At 27.8% G+C, this 12,269-nt stretch overlaps 2 protein-coding genes across 2 annotated transcripts in view; one reads left to right on the forward strand and one right to left on the reverse strand.

Annotated features, from left to right (window-relative positions):
* The window catches only part of LOC107455815 (uncharacterized), a 417,369-nt gene that overhangs the window by 264,714 nt on the left and 140,386 nt on the right, over positions 1-12,269 (reverse strand). The window lies entirely within an intron of this gene.
* Positions 3,866-12,269, forward strand: part of LOC107455824 (uncharacterized) — a 106,200-nt gene continuing 97,796 nt past the window's right edge. Inside the window, exon 1 of the mRNA XM_071181331.2 lies at positions 3,866-4,149. The gene's annotated coding sequence lies outside the window, so the exon portion shown is untranslated. The remainder of the gene's footprint in view (positions 4,150-12,269) is intronic.

A 12,269-nucleotide genomic window follows, 5' to 3' on the forward strand; every position in this document is an offset into this window, starting at 1 on the left:
CTTTTTCATTAGCTTTTCCGACAAATAAATATTTACATAGAAAAATTTTATCAATTAAACTAAAAAATTTTATTATTTAAAAATCCAAGCTTTTATACACACTACACTGTAAAAAACTCTGAATCAGTCCGAATTCCTATATTGTGGTGATGATTACTTATCTTGGTTACCATCAAAAAATGAAATGGTTCTTGATGGAATTATTGATGGTTACTAGGACTGGGCGATATTAGAAATTATATATCGTGATGCATCGAAGTTTTGCATCGCGATATAGTATTTTTGAATTTCATTTACTTGTAAGGCACAGAAAGTCAGATTTCTATCAAAACTTCATGCTCAGATTGATTTAAATCAATTTATAAATTTTGTTTGTTTAGAAATATATGTTTTGCTTAAGAAAGATATTAAATAAATTGACTACAATGTACAAATCTTACTTAAAATATTTATTGAAATGTTTGCTTAGAAATTCATAATACGCGTAAAACAAAGTGTTAAAAACTTTTTTTAAAGCGTTTTTTACAAATTAATATTTTCTTGTACTATTATGCATAAATAATTACATAATTATTAAGTTCGATCGTAATGTTCAATTTCTAAATGAAACGTTAAAAATTATTTGTATGTTTAAAACAAAGTGCTAAATAAATTTAAAAAAATATGCTTTTAAAACACTATTTTTTATTATTATCATTTCAGTTATTATAGTTCTATAATAGTTCATTTACGTCACACTAGAGCTGCACAATGGGCTATTAGCGACGGTCTGGGAAACATCCTTGAGGATGATCCGAAAACATGCCATCATCCTCTACAGATGGGATGGCACCCCCGCTTTGGTAGCTCGACGATCTGCACGGAAAGTCGAGCACTTTACTGTAGAACAGTTTAACGAGGACCAATACCGCACACCCTCGATCCCTACGCAGACTGATCCAAGTGGTCACTCACCCGCACACTGACCGTAGCCAGTGATGCTTGACTTCGGTGATCTGCAGGGAACCGTGTCTTAGCGATCAGTCCACTGCGGGACCTTACCATTTCAGATAAATAATTAAATTAAATAATGACCGAATTATAAACGAAAAACAAAGTAAGATTTAATTTCTTAAAAATAAAAAAATTGTGATATTCGATAATATATTTAGCTAATTAACAAATAATATGAAAAGAATATTTTTAAAAAAAAATTATTATACTCTCTAATAAAACGAAGTGCTAAAGGATTTTAAAAAAATGAATAAAATACGCAAACCTTTCAAATTTTTTTGAATAAACAAAGTTGATTTACTTATGTCCAAATCCAAATGACAAAAATAAATTTTGTTTTAACTTTATTTCTAAAAATAAAAACAACAAGATTTATAAATTTAAAATCAGTAATAAAAACTCATTAAATTATTAGAAGTTTCATCCAAAAAGTTTTTAATAAATTAAAAGAAAGTAAAAAAATAACCTAACAAATTCAATTCTTTATGGGCGCCTAAATTAGATTGCCGATAATTTTCACATTTAAAAATAAAAAGAAGTTTTTTTAAAAAATAACTTATCTAATTAATGAAGAAACTCTTCTTTATATATTCTTTTCAATTATAGATTGCCTTCAGAACAAGGTAACATCGGCGATCACGAAGTTAGTCCCACTGAAAATAATCTACAAGAAAAGTCGCGACAAAGAAAAAAAAGCTAAGAGGGGCGAAATGGAACATGCTATATAACGATATGTGTTCTCAAAACTCTGATTCTGATTCTACAGCTCACCAATCAAGGCCATTTCAACATTACGAACCGAACATCGCGACAACATAACGTTTACACAGCGAGTCGACATCGGAACGTAAGAGAAGGGTCTTATATTGCTATATCGTTATCTTATATTCTTGCGTGTCTTATCGTTTTGTTTGCGCTCGTTGTCTTTACTCGACTGCCTAAATCAGATTTCTGATGCATCGCCTTGAATGAAAGTCGCTGTATCGTCTTGCCGATATATGCGTTAAATCGATATGTCTCGATACACCGATATATAGCCCAGTCCTAATGGTTACCTTAAAAATTATGTTGGTCTTTCGATGGAAAACCATCAAAAACTTTGACTTGGGTAGTAAGAGTACAGTACGAGTCGAGTGAAGTATAGGGGAATAAAAAATTTAGAAACAAACAAAAGAAAAAATTGTAATGGAAATTAATGATGGTGCAGAAAACAAAGAAGCAAAAGTTAAGCTTTTTTGAATGTAATTATTTTACACACGGTTTCCTATATGATTCCGCTAATTCATATGAAAACAATATTTATACTAAAGCGTTTTTGCCCATAAAGAATTCTGAAAAATTCTAAATGATAATTAGAATTTTAGTCCGTAATGATGGCAATAAAATTCTTGGAAGTGAAAATAAAAATGAATCATGAATTTGTAATATAAATTATAAACAAAAAATACAAGTAGAAGTATTTTGAATCGTTAATCTCTCCTTTACATCTACGATAACATTTCAATTTATAGTAAGTGTCTTGAAATTTATAATTTTGAGAAAAATAACTTAATTGCCAGATAAAATTTCAAAATAAACATGTAGAAATTAAATGTTATCTTGATAAAATCTTAATAGTTGAATTGTGAATAGAATATTGATATTATACTTCCTCTTGAAATTTTGTAATAGGGAAAAAGCTGATTTCTTAACATAACTTCTTTTGTTGTTAATATTTTGAAACACTATTTAAATTAACTTATAGTTATAAAAAATATATGATTATTGTTGAGAGGATATTGTTGGGAGTGCTAATATTTCGAAAACTTAAATTTTAGAACTTGATTTGCGTTCGTTCATAAGACGTATTTTATTATTTTCTTTAAAATTATATGCTATTAACAAATATCTTATAAAAAAATGAAACATAATTTTTGCAAGAAATGTTATTATATTAGTAGTAGTAAGCAGTTAAAAATATGAGTTTCTTTAAAAATACGTTTTTTTTTACTAATAAGTACATATAATTAATGGTAAGTACATATAATAAGTACATATAATTAATGGTTTACTAATAAGTACATTACCAAATAAATGAGCAAAAATATCTTCAATGCTTTTGAAAGATTTTCCAATGATAATTCTTTGTTGTAAACACGGTTTTTAGCCCCAAAAAGCTCGGTAATTTTTTTCGACGTAATGATTTTGTAATGATTTTTGTAAAAATTAACAATAAAATATGCTTCTTTAGTCTGTGATAAAATTGGCAAATGTGATAAAGTTTTCTAATTTTATTATGATACCTTAGAGCATGGCATAAAAACCATTTATTCGACTAAATTTACTTTCCGTTTTGTATTTTTTTTCTAAATACATGGTAATACGAACTATATTTCGAAAACTATAATTTCCGGTAAACCGTAAACATATGAATTGAAAAATTACCAAATAAAGGCTTTAAATACCATATATTTTGACCAAATATTTTTTACCCTATATTTTTTATTAACCAGAATTATTGCTTTTTTTACTAGAAACGTCATTACCATATTGAACTAAATTATTTAACCAGATTTTTTTCTAGCAATTTCCAACTTGTATAAAAAAACGTCATATTTTCTGTTGAATTTCAAACTTATAAATATCTTTAGTTATTTTTTTTAACTAACACCCTTTGGTTTGTTGAAAAATTTATTCATAACAATAACGCCAGAGTATATCCGCTGTACATTACGTGCAGTATTTTTAACACAACCCTAACAACTGTAGCTTTATTTATTTTTATCTCTTTAAATAAAACATTCTCTTCTACAATAACAATCTAAATTATGATGTCAGTCGTAAAAATGAAATGCTAAAATGTGGAATAAACAGCAATTTGAACACCACATTTTTTGTAATGCCTGCAATGATGTAAGCGTGCAAGTTGGATCTCCTAATACTAGCATTAAAATACCTCTTCCGGGTGTTATTTAATCTTCTCGAGAACGGGAATCATTTTAAGCTTCTGGAAAGTTGTTTTGCAAAAGTGCTTCTATCTCTTGAATAATAATGAATTGTTGGAGTCTGTTGCTGTGGAAGGCTTCTACAAGTGACTGAAAGTTTATTTTATTCGCTAATCTTTAAGGCAATTTTTTAAATTGCTTTAAGAGTGTATTTTTAAGAGGGAAATAAACGGTAAGTTTCATTGTGATATTTTAAGACTTGAAATGTGCTTTAATGTGCAGAGAAGGTGATTAATATAAAACCTGTTTGCAAAAGTTATAATTGAAACTTGCAAATTGCCAATTAGTTTGTGGTTAAAGGGTATTTAGGGCTTAAATAATTGTTAAATAAATCCTTGAACTTATTAAAAGTAATGTTTCCACAAGCACAATGCGTTTTTTTTTTGAAAATCAAAGCAAGCTCTCACAAATAAGTGTCGCCAGCATTTCCATGCAGAATATAAAAGAAATAACAAATGTTACTTCGTAAAAAGAATTTGTTTGAAATTGTAACTGTACGTAAAATCTAATTAAATTATTTAGATGTTTAGATTTTGTTTTAAAATTTTTAACCAAATGCAAAATACGCAGGATAATTATCGAGTTTATTTTATTTTATCTTTATGCAACTAACAGCTTAATATTGACGGATTTGCTTTTAAACTTCGTATTTTTAATTCAACTCATATGACAAGAGATTTCCTGGATCAATCATCACGACTCTCCATTGTTAAGTACATTTTGAGGGAATTTAACCAGCGTTTGTGTTACTTAGAAAGAAAAACCACGGAAACTTCATACGGTTAGCTCAGCAGAAAGAAGACAATAAACAGTGATTTGTATGCCATTTAGCCCAGTAGTCTGACCAATCCAGGAAAAGTATACTAGTTTCCGACAATCATCTGATTTTAAATCTGTGTGTTGACTTTTAGAGTCACCTTCGTGTTGAACTTGAGTTAAGTTAAATCACATTTGTGTCATATATAGCAGAAAGTTATCTTTTACAACAAGCCAAAGTCAACCATGTCACCATATCCCTCGAATATTTTACAAATGGAGATATTTTGGTTAGCAAAGTTTAAGAGACAAATCAAACAACAATTAGAATTTGGTTGGCCTATCAGAATCAAGAAGCCAGTGCTGTATCTTTAGCTATTTCAGTTTCTTTTTAATATATTTTTTACAATTCCAAGGATCATATAGATTTTTTTTAAATTTTAATTTCATCTGAATAGTATTCCGTCATTTTATCAAGCATAATTCCTTAAGAGAATCATATTTTATGAACGTGATTCGTTACGATAATTTATAAGTAGCCTCATAACTTTGATTAGTCTGTTATCAGATAAAAGAATAATTTCTAATCAGGCTTTGAATTTGGAATTAGCAGCATGAGTTATACTGCTATTATATGTAATATACTATACTCCGTTGCCATTTAAGAAAACACCATTGCGATATAAGATTTAAGTATTCTTCCGCGATGGCTTCTAGTTCCGTTTTATTTCGTAATCAAATTACACAAATATGCTTTCAAAACAATATAAATGCTTTTAAAAGTTAAACATTTCAGGAAGATATATAATTCGAACTATTTTTTGCGATATATATCTTAGAAATATTTAAAGAAATTAGTTTACAAACATTAAAATTAAATAGTTTTGTAGCCTTACTGGAATCCTAGATTTGGAGACATATTTTGATAAACAAGGAGAACATTCGTTCTTTAACCTTATAACGTTGCAAGACCATTGGATTAACAAATCAAATGCGAGAAAAAGAATTTTTACTTTTATTTCGCTGTTACAGAAAATCGTCTGCAAGAAACAATATTTATTATTCCATCATCAGTTTCTTTAAATGCGAACAGAAAGAATAATATTTGTTACGATTTTTAGTTAACATTTTTATTTCTTCTTATTATTTATTAATTGATTATTGTTGTTAATAACTGCTACTATTATTAATAAGAAAGCAAGTAAAAAGGAGGCTATGCAACGTCGTTTCAAGAGTTGGCGATATTGATATACTTTCGAGGCTGGCAGTTTGGCATCCGTTTATTTTGCTTGCAGTTAAATGCAAACAGGCTCTCTCCATATGGATTATGATTTTTTCTAAACTTGCAACAAAGTATATTATCATATTCGTACTTTATTGTACTATCTGTTCTCACTGTGGGAACAACGTTAGCCCGCCTAATATGGTGCCCCTGAAAGAGTGACCAACAAATCTGCCCTTCATGTGCCTGTATGACCTAGGTCATAAACCAGGTGGACATTGGAAGAAAAAAAATATTCGTACTTTATCAAGTACTAACTTCCTAATCACGAGTATGAACGGAACATTCCTTAATAACGATCGGAACATTCCTTAATAAAAATTTTGTTAAATGCCAACATAATTGACATGGATTTATAGTTCGTAGCCCATTTCTCATACATTTCTCCAGTATCAAGATTGTTCGTAGCCCATATCTCATACATTTCCCTAATATCAAGATTGCTTGTAGCCCATTTCCCATATATTTATCTAGTATCAAGATTACACAATCACCGTTTTCTGGTACATCTCTCTTAAAAGTGCATATATTTCTTTTCTCATACGTTTCTTAAACCATAATGGTGCATATAGCCTTTTATCATACATTTCTCTTGCATCAATAATGCATGCATTTCTTTTCTCATATGTTTTTTTTATCAATAATTGTGCCTTTAAATTTCATTAAAAATAACGTTTTAAAATCATATAAAGTACACATTCATTAAAAAATCTATATGCGTTTTGATGTCCCAATGGTACATCTTTATCAGTAGGATAAAGGCACGAACCTTACGAACAAAGATAATTAAAATCCGGTAGAGGTTACGTACTAGAGAAAAAACAAAATCTGTTATTTGACGAAAAAGCATAATCAGTTTCTCAAGCTCAATTGAATGCGTTAACAGCTGAGAAATATTCAAAATTTCCTGTCGATGTGGATTGTCATACATAGGACAAATCAAACGAGCATTCAAACAACAGCTCCAAGAACATCAAGGCTACCTCAACAACCAAGAACTTCACCGTTTATCCATTTCAAAACATTACTGGACAGAAAGACATAGATTCGACTTTTTTCACTTCATTTAATTCATAAATGTATTTCAGAAATTGACCTGGAATTTTGGGTGAGTTACAACATCTTCAAAAACAAAAACCCTACTGTGTATAACCTTACTGCAATACCATATTTGTCTAATATTTAGAAATCATCAATTTTTGAATATTTCTTTAGCTCTTTTAATTGTATATTTTTCTCTTTTAGTATAACGTAACCTCTATCGGATTTTAATCATCCGTTTTTTTCCATTCCTGTCTTTTATCCAACTGATAAAGATATTCCATTATGTCATTAAAATGCGTGTTGGTTTTTCAATAAATTTTTACGATTTGTGATATTAAAACGCAGTATTTAAATAATTTCAATTTCCTTAGAAAGAGTTTTAAATTAGTATGACGGAACTTTAATCGAATTTTCATCTTGTCTGTTTTCACCATTCCTGTCTTTTATCATACTGATAGACATTGCGCCATTGTAACATCCTAACGCGGGTAAGGTTTTTAATAAATTTTTACTATTTGTGATTTCGTTGTTTTTATTGAAATTAAATTTCCTTACAAAGAATTACTCTCGTAATTTTACAATTTTATGCGCATTTCTTTTGTCATACATTTCTCAAGTTTCAATAGTGAATGCGTTGAAAAATAAAGTTCTTTCTGTTCCTTTTGGCGACAAACAAAACTTGAATGTCACGAACCCATACAATTTTTATCTCATTATTTTCCATCAAGTTCGAATGCATCATACATTGTGTAACAAACTTTCTTCTGAGAACTTCAGAAATTAAGCAACTTTTCTCTATCTTGATAACAGAATCTAGTTGCATTTAATCAAGGATTATACATTATTCATTTCACTTAAAATGTTCGGAAATTCAAATGTAAAAGTGTTTCACGTTTATATTTTATTTTTTCTTTGTTTCCATTGCAAATTTTCATATCTGTTTTAGCCGCCATCCAATTTAAGTGTTTTCAATAGGTAGAGAACAACTTAATTATATTCAAAACACAGCAAATTGTTATCTTTAATCACGCTGATTTAGTGTACTAGAGCATTTTAAACAGTTGCAACACCAGACTATTTCGAATTCTCCTTCAGGCTTAAGAAACAAAACAAATATTGAAATACGTGTTTAGGGAAGAGATTTTTTTCCACTTCACGCTCGTCAACGAATGCAAATTCGAGACATAAAATAACGCCAAATATTACGCGTAATTTCCATGAGAAACGATAAAGCATTAGTAATTTGTAGGAAGTTATTTAAAAGTTAAGCCTCAAGAGACATAGCTGTGATTTATTTTCATGTAATAAGAACACTTAGGAATGATTTATAAACTCTCTCGCTTTATGAAAAGAACTTTAAAAAATAATTTCTATTTGCGCCAAATATTCGTGCCCAACATGATTAGCGTGGAATAAAAAGTCACGTGAATTAAAAATAGGTAAACTAAGTTGCAATTATTTGCTGGGAAAAATAAAATAATGCTGACACCGGATCGACCTTTTGTTTTAATAAAAGCTTATAATATTCTCTTATTGTTTATCAATGGTTCTTTTTTTCAAACGAAGAATACATTTAGAAACAAAAATAAAAAAAAATAATTTATTAATAATTTGAGTATGTGTAATGTTTTTTTAATGGGGATGTTTTGAAACACTATTATTTCATTGTTAAACGTTGCTTTCTTCGTATTTTGTTTTCCTTAACCTTGACATTAGATAAATCTATACCAAATGGCCTAGAGTTTATCTAATTTCTGAGAATAAAAGCTCTGGACATCGCAATTCATTATTCTTTAGTTTTACCCCTTAAATATTATTCTTTAAATTAATAGTTGAATTGATAAAATATTTGTTAACAAATTATGAGTTCAAACGAATACTTCGTAAGGGAAATAATTGGCAAAAATAACATAATGGAAATAATAATAGAATTTTATAAGCAACATACTTAATAAAAACAAATTATGTATTTTTTATGAATTGCTTTATATTTATAACTTTAAAGCAATCTTTATATTTACAATGAATTAAATTAAACATTTATAAATAGGGTAGGATATCGTATATATATTTCGCAAAATAAATAATAATCAATAGTAAAAATACCCAATTTCATTAAACATAATAGTTTAATTTTAGCAATAAAATTGTGACCTTTAGAATTTTTATAGAGACTTTGATAAATTATTTTTCCATAATTTCATGCATATATTTCATAAAGAAAATAATATAACTGTGAAAATAATAAAATTAAATAAACAATTTACTTAATATTCCAAATCCAATAAATTTTTTTCAAGAATTGCTTTATATATAATTTTATATATAATGGTATATAATTTTAAATTTAGTGTTATAAAATGTAATGATTAAGTATTTAGAGTGTTTTAAGAGAAATCAATTTTTTTGAAAAAAGAAATAATGAAACATGCACAATTGATAAATAAATATAATTAATATAATTTCTATGTCATCCTTTTAATTCCAAGTAAAAAAAAAGAATTATCGGGCAAGATGTTACATTTAGATAATGCACAAATTGAAAATTTTGGTAAATTCATGTTCCAAATAAACTTTGTAATTACAAGATAAAACAGACCAGATTCACATTTATTTTCATTTGTTTTTTACCAAAATATAAGAAGACAAGCTAAAAACTTAATACTGATGACTAAAACAATAAATTTTTTCCGTTTGTTTTTAAAGTTTTTCTTTGATAAAAACATCTAAATAAAATTGAAAGACAAAAATGGATTTTGAAGTCATCAATGCTTTAACTGCACAAAACGTTGATAAGTTACTTACAATAAATAAAGCATTCTATTCAAATTCGCGTTATTTTGCGCAGTAACGCAAATTGAATGGCAAATTCTACTATAAATTTTTCAATATTTTTGTGTGAAAAAAACATTTGCTTCAAAAAATAATAATGTATAGTTATGTTAATTAAGGAAATTCTCACAACCATATAGTTATTCAAAAACCAAAATTATATACCAATGTTTGAAAAATACCAATTAAAGAAAAACTGAAGTAGATAAAAAAAATGCACGATTTTTTTCCGAGATCCTTTGTAAAATAAAAGGTTTAATCTTATAAAATTTCGACATTAGTTACTAATGTAATCAACTGATGGTAAAACAAAAAAAAATTCTTTTGCAGGTAAAACTATTTTATTTGATATATTAGCACATGCGTCAGTTAATGCTATCATTATACTGCACTATATTACTTAAAAATTTCATCAATGGAAGGCACTTGATCGTAAAAGCTATAAAAAAAATGTTTTCTTTTGCATGTAAGACCATTTTATTTGAAATACTTGCACTGGTGTTTGTTAATGTTATCATTATTTTGCACTGCATTTGTGTTGCGAATGTTCTTTGTAATATGTCCTTTGTTAGACGGACTTAAATGTATGGCGTTAAGAATTCTATCTGTTTTCAGCGAAATGTGTTGGTATACTTTGCAACTAATTTTTTTTAAAAAAAGAAGAGAACAAATAACCTAGCAACGCGATTCAAACCTTGCATTCCATTCTACATTCGTTATTTCTTTTAAAAAAATTCTTTTTCAGATCGTTAGATGCCAAACCGTATGATTTTGCTTTTGCAAAAATCATTAAGAAATGTTACAGCAATTTGGAAAGTGATGCATCGAAAAGGTATGGACATTTCATAGAAAAATTAACCATCTTATTGACATTATAACTACGTAAACCTATTTGAAAAAATAAGCATTTACAGCAAATTTAATGTGTATTCTTATGCCCGTTAAGAATTCCGTTGCACTCAAAGGTATACTTTTTTCCTACCTAAGTGTTGCATCGAAAAGGTGAGGACAGAGCACGGAAAAACTAACCATGTTATTGGCATTAACTGTGTATTAATCCTTTTGAAAAAATAAATATTTACACCAAATTTACTGTGTACGCACGCACGTTATGAATTCCGTTGCAGTCATTTTTTCCTACCAAAGTATTGCACCGAAAAAGTATGGGCATCGCATGAAAAAATTAACTATCTTATTGACATGAACTGTATTAACCCTTTTTAAAAAGTAAGCATTTACATAAAATTTACGGTGTACACACGTTAAGAATTCTGTTGTACTCAAAAATACACTTTTTCTAACCAAAGTGTTGCATTGAAAAGATATGGACATTCCCTGGAAAAATTAACCATTTTATTGACCTTGACTGTATTAACCAATTTAAAAAACAAACATTAAATTTATTGTGTATATTTATGCATGTTTGGAATTCCTTTGAATTCAAAAATAACACTTTTTTCCTTCCAAATACAAATTTGATTTTCAATATATTAGAAAGAACAAAATGGGAAACGTTATTTTTGAAGAGAAACTTTTCATATTACTTTCTATATCTATATTCTATGCGTACACGTATAATACCTGGACAAGAAATAAATTTATATAACTTATTCTACAACATAGAGAAGAAATGGAAAGATTTTTAAAAATGCAAGAGAAAACAGTTTATTAAAATGCATTTCAATATGTTGAAAAACTTTCACTTCAGCTGGATTTTATTTACAATTTAAATAAAATCTTTCTTTTAGGTTTGAAACGAAACGAAAGAAAAAGTGAAAGTTTTGCTTCTTTGGAAGATTTAAATTTTCTTTTCTTTCATTGAAGATATCCATCTATTTTTATAGAAATGCTTAGTTTTCTTCTTCTTTTAGTTTTATCGATATCTCCACAATTAAAATAGTATTCTATCTTTTCTAAGGTAGATGAAAATAGAAGAAGAAATAACAAGGTAAAATTTCAAGTAGTTCGTTATGTATAAAATCCTTTTAAATGCCGAAAAATGCAATTCATAACAGTTTTTCTAAGAAAAAAAACCATGGACAATTAAAATCTTGAAAACAATAATAATACTTAAATTCATAGAGCGAATGAAAGTCACATTTACTTCCCCTATCCGCTTTTAATTTTAAAAAAAAGACGTTTAGCGAGATCTGTATGTTCTAAAATTGCTTCTATTATACTGTCTGGGAAACTTCTTAACTTTTTGTTATAATATGAAACACTTTTGGGGTATTATAAACTCTATACGCTCTTAAAAATTTTTATATTGTGTTTTCTTAAGAGCATAACATTTTAGTAATTTTATGAAACACTTTTGGTGTGTTATAAAATCTATACGCTCTAAAAAGTATAATATATATATATATATATATATATAT

The sequence above is a fragment of the Parasteatoda tepidariorum genome, chromosome 3, assembly GCF_982258835.1.
Source record: "Parasteatoda tepidariorum strain Cologne lab strain chromosome 3, Ptep-v5.0, whole genome shotgun sequence".
In the NCBI taxonomy this organism is placed as follows: domain Eukaryota; kingdom Metazoa; phylum Arthropoda; class Arachnida; order Araneae; family Theridiidae; genus Parasteatoda; species Parasteatoda tepidariorum.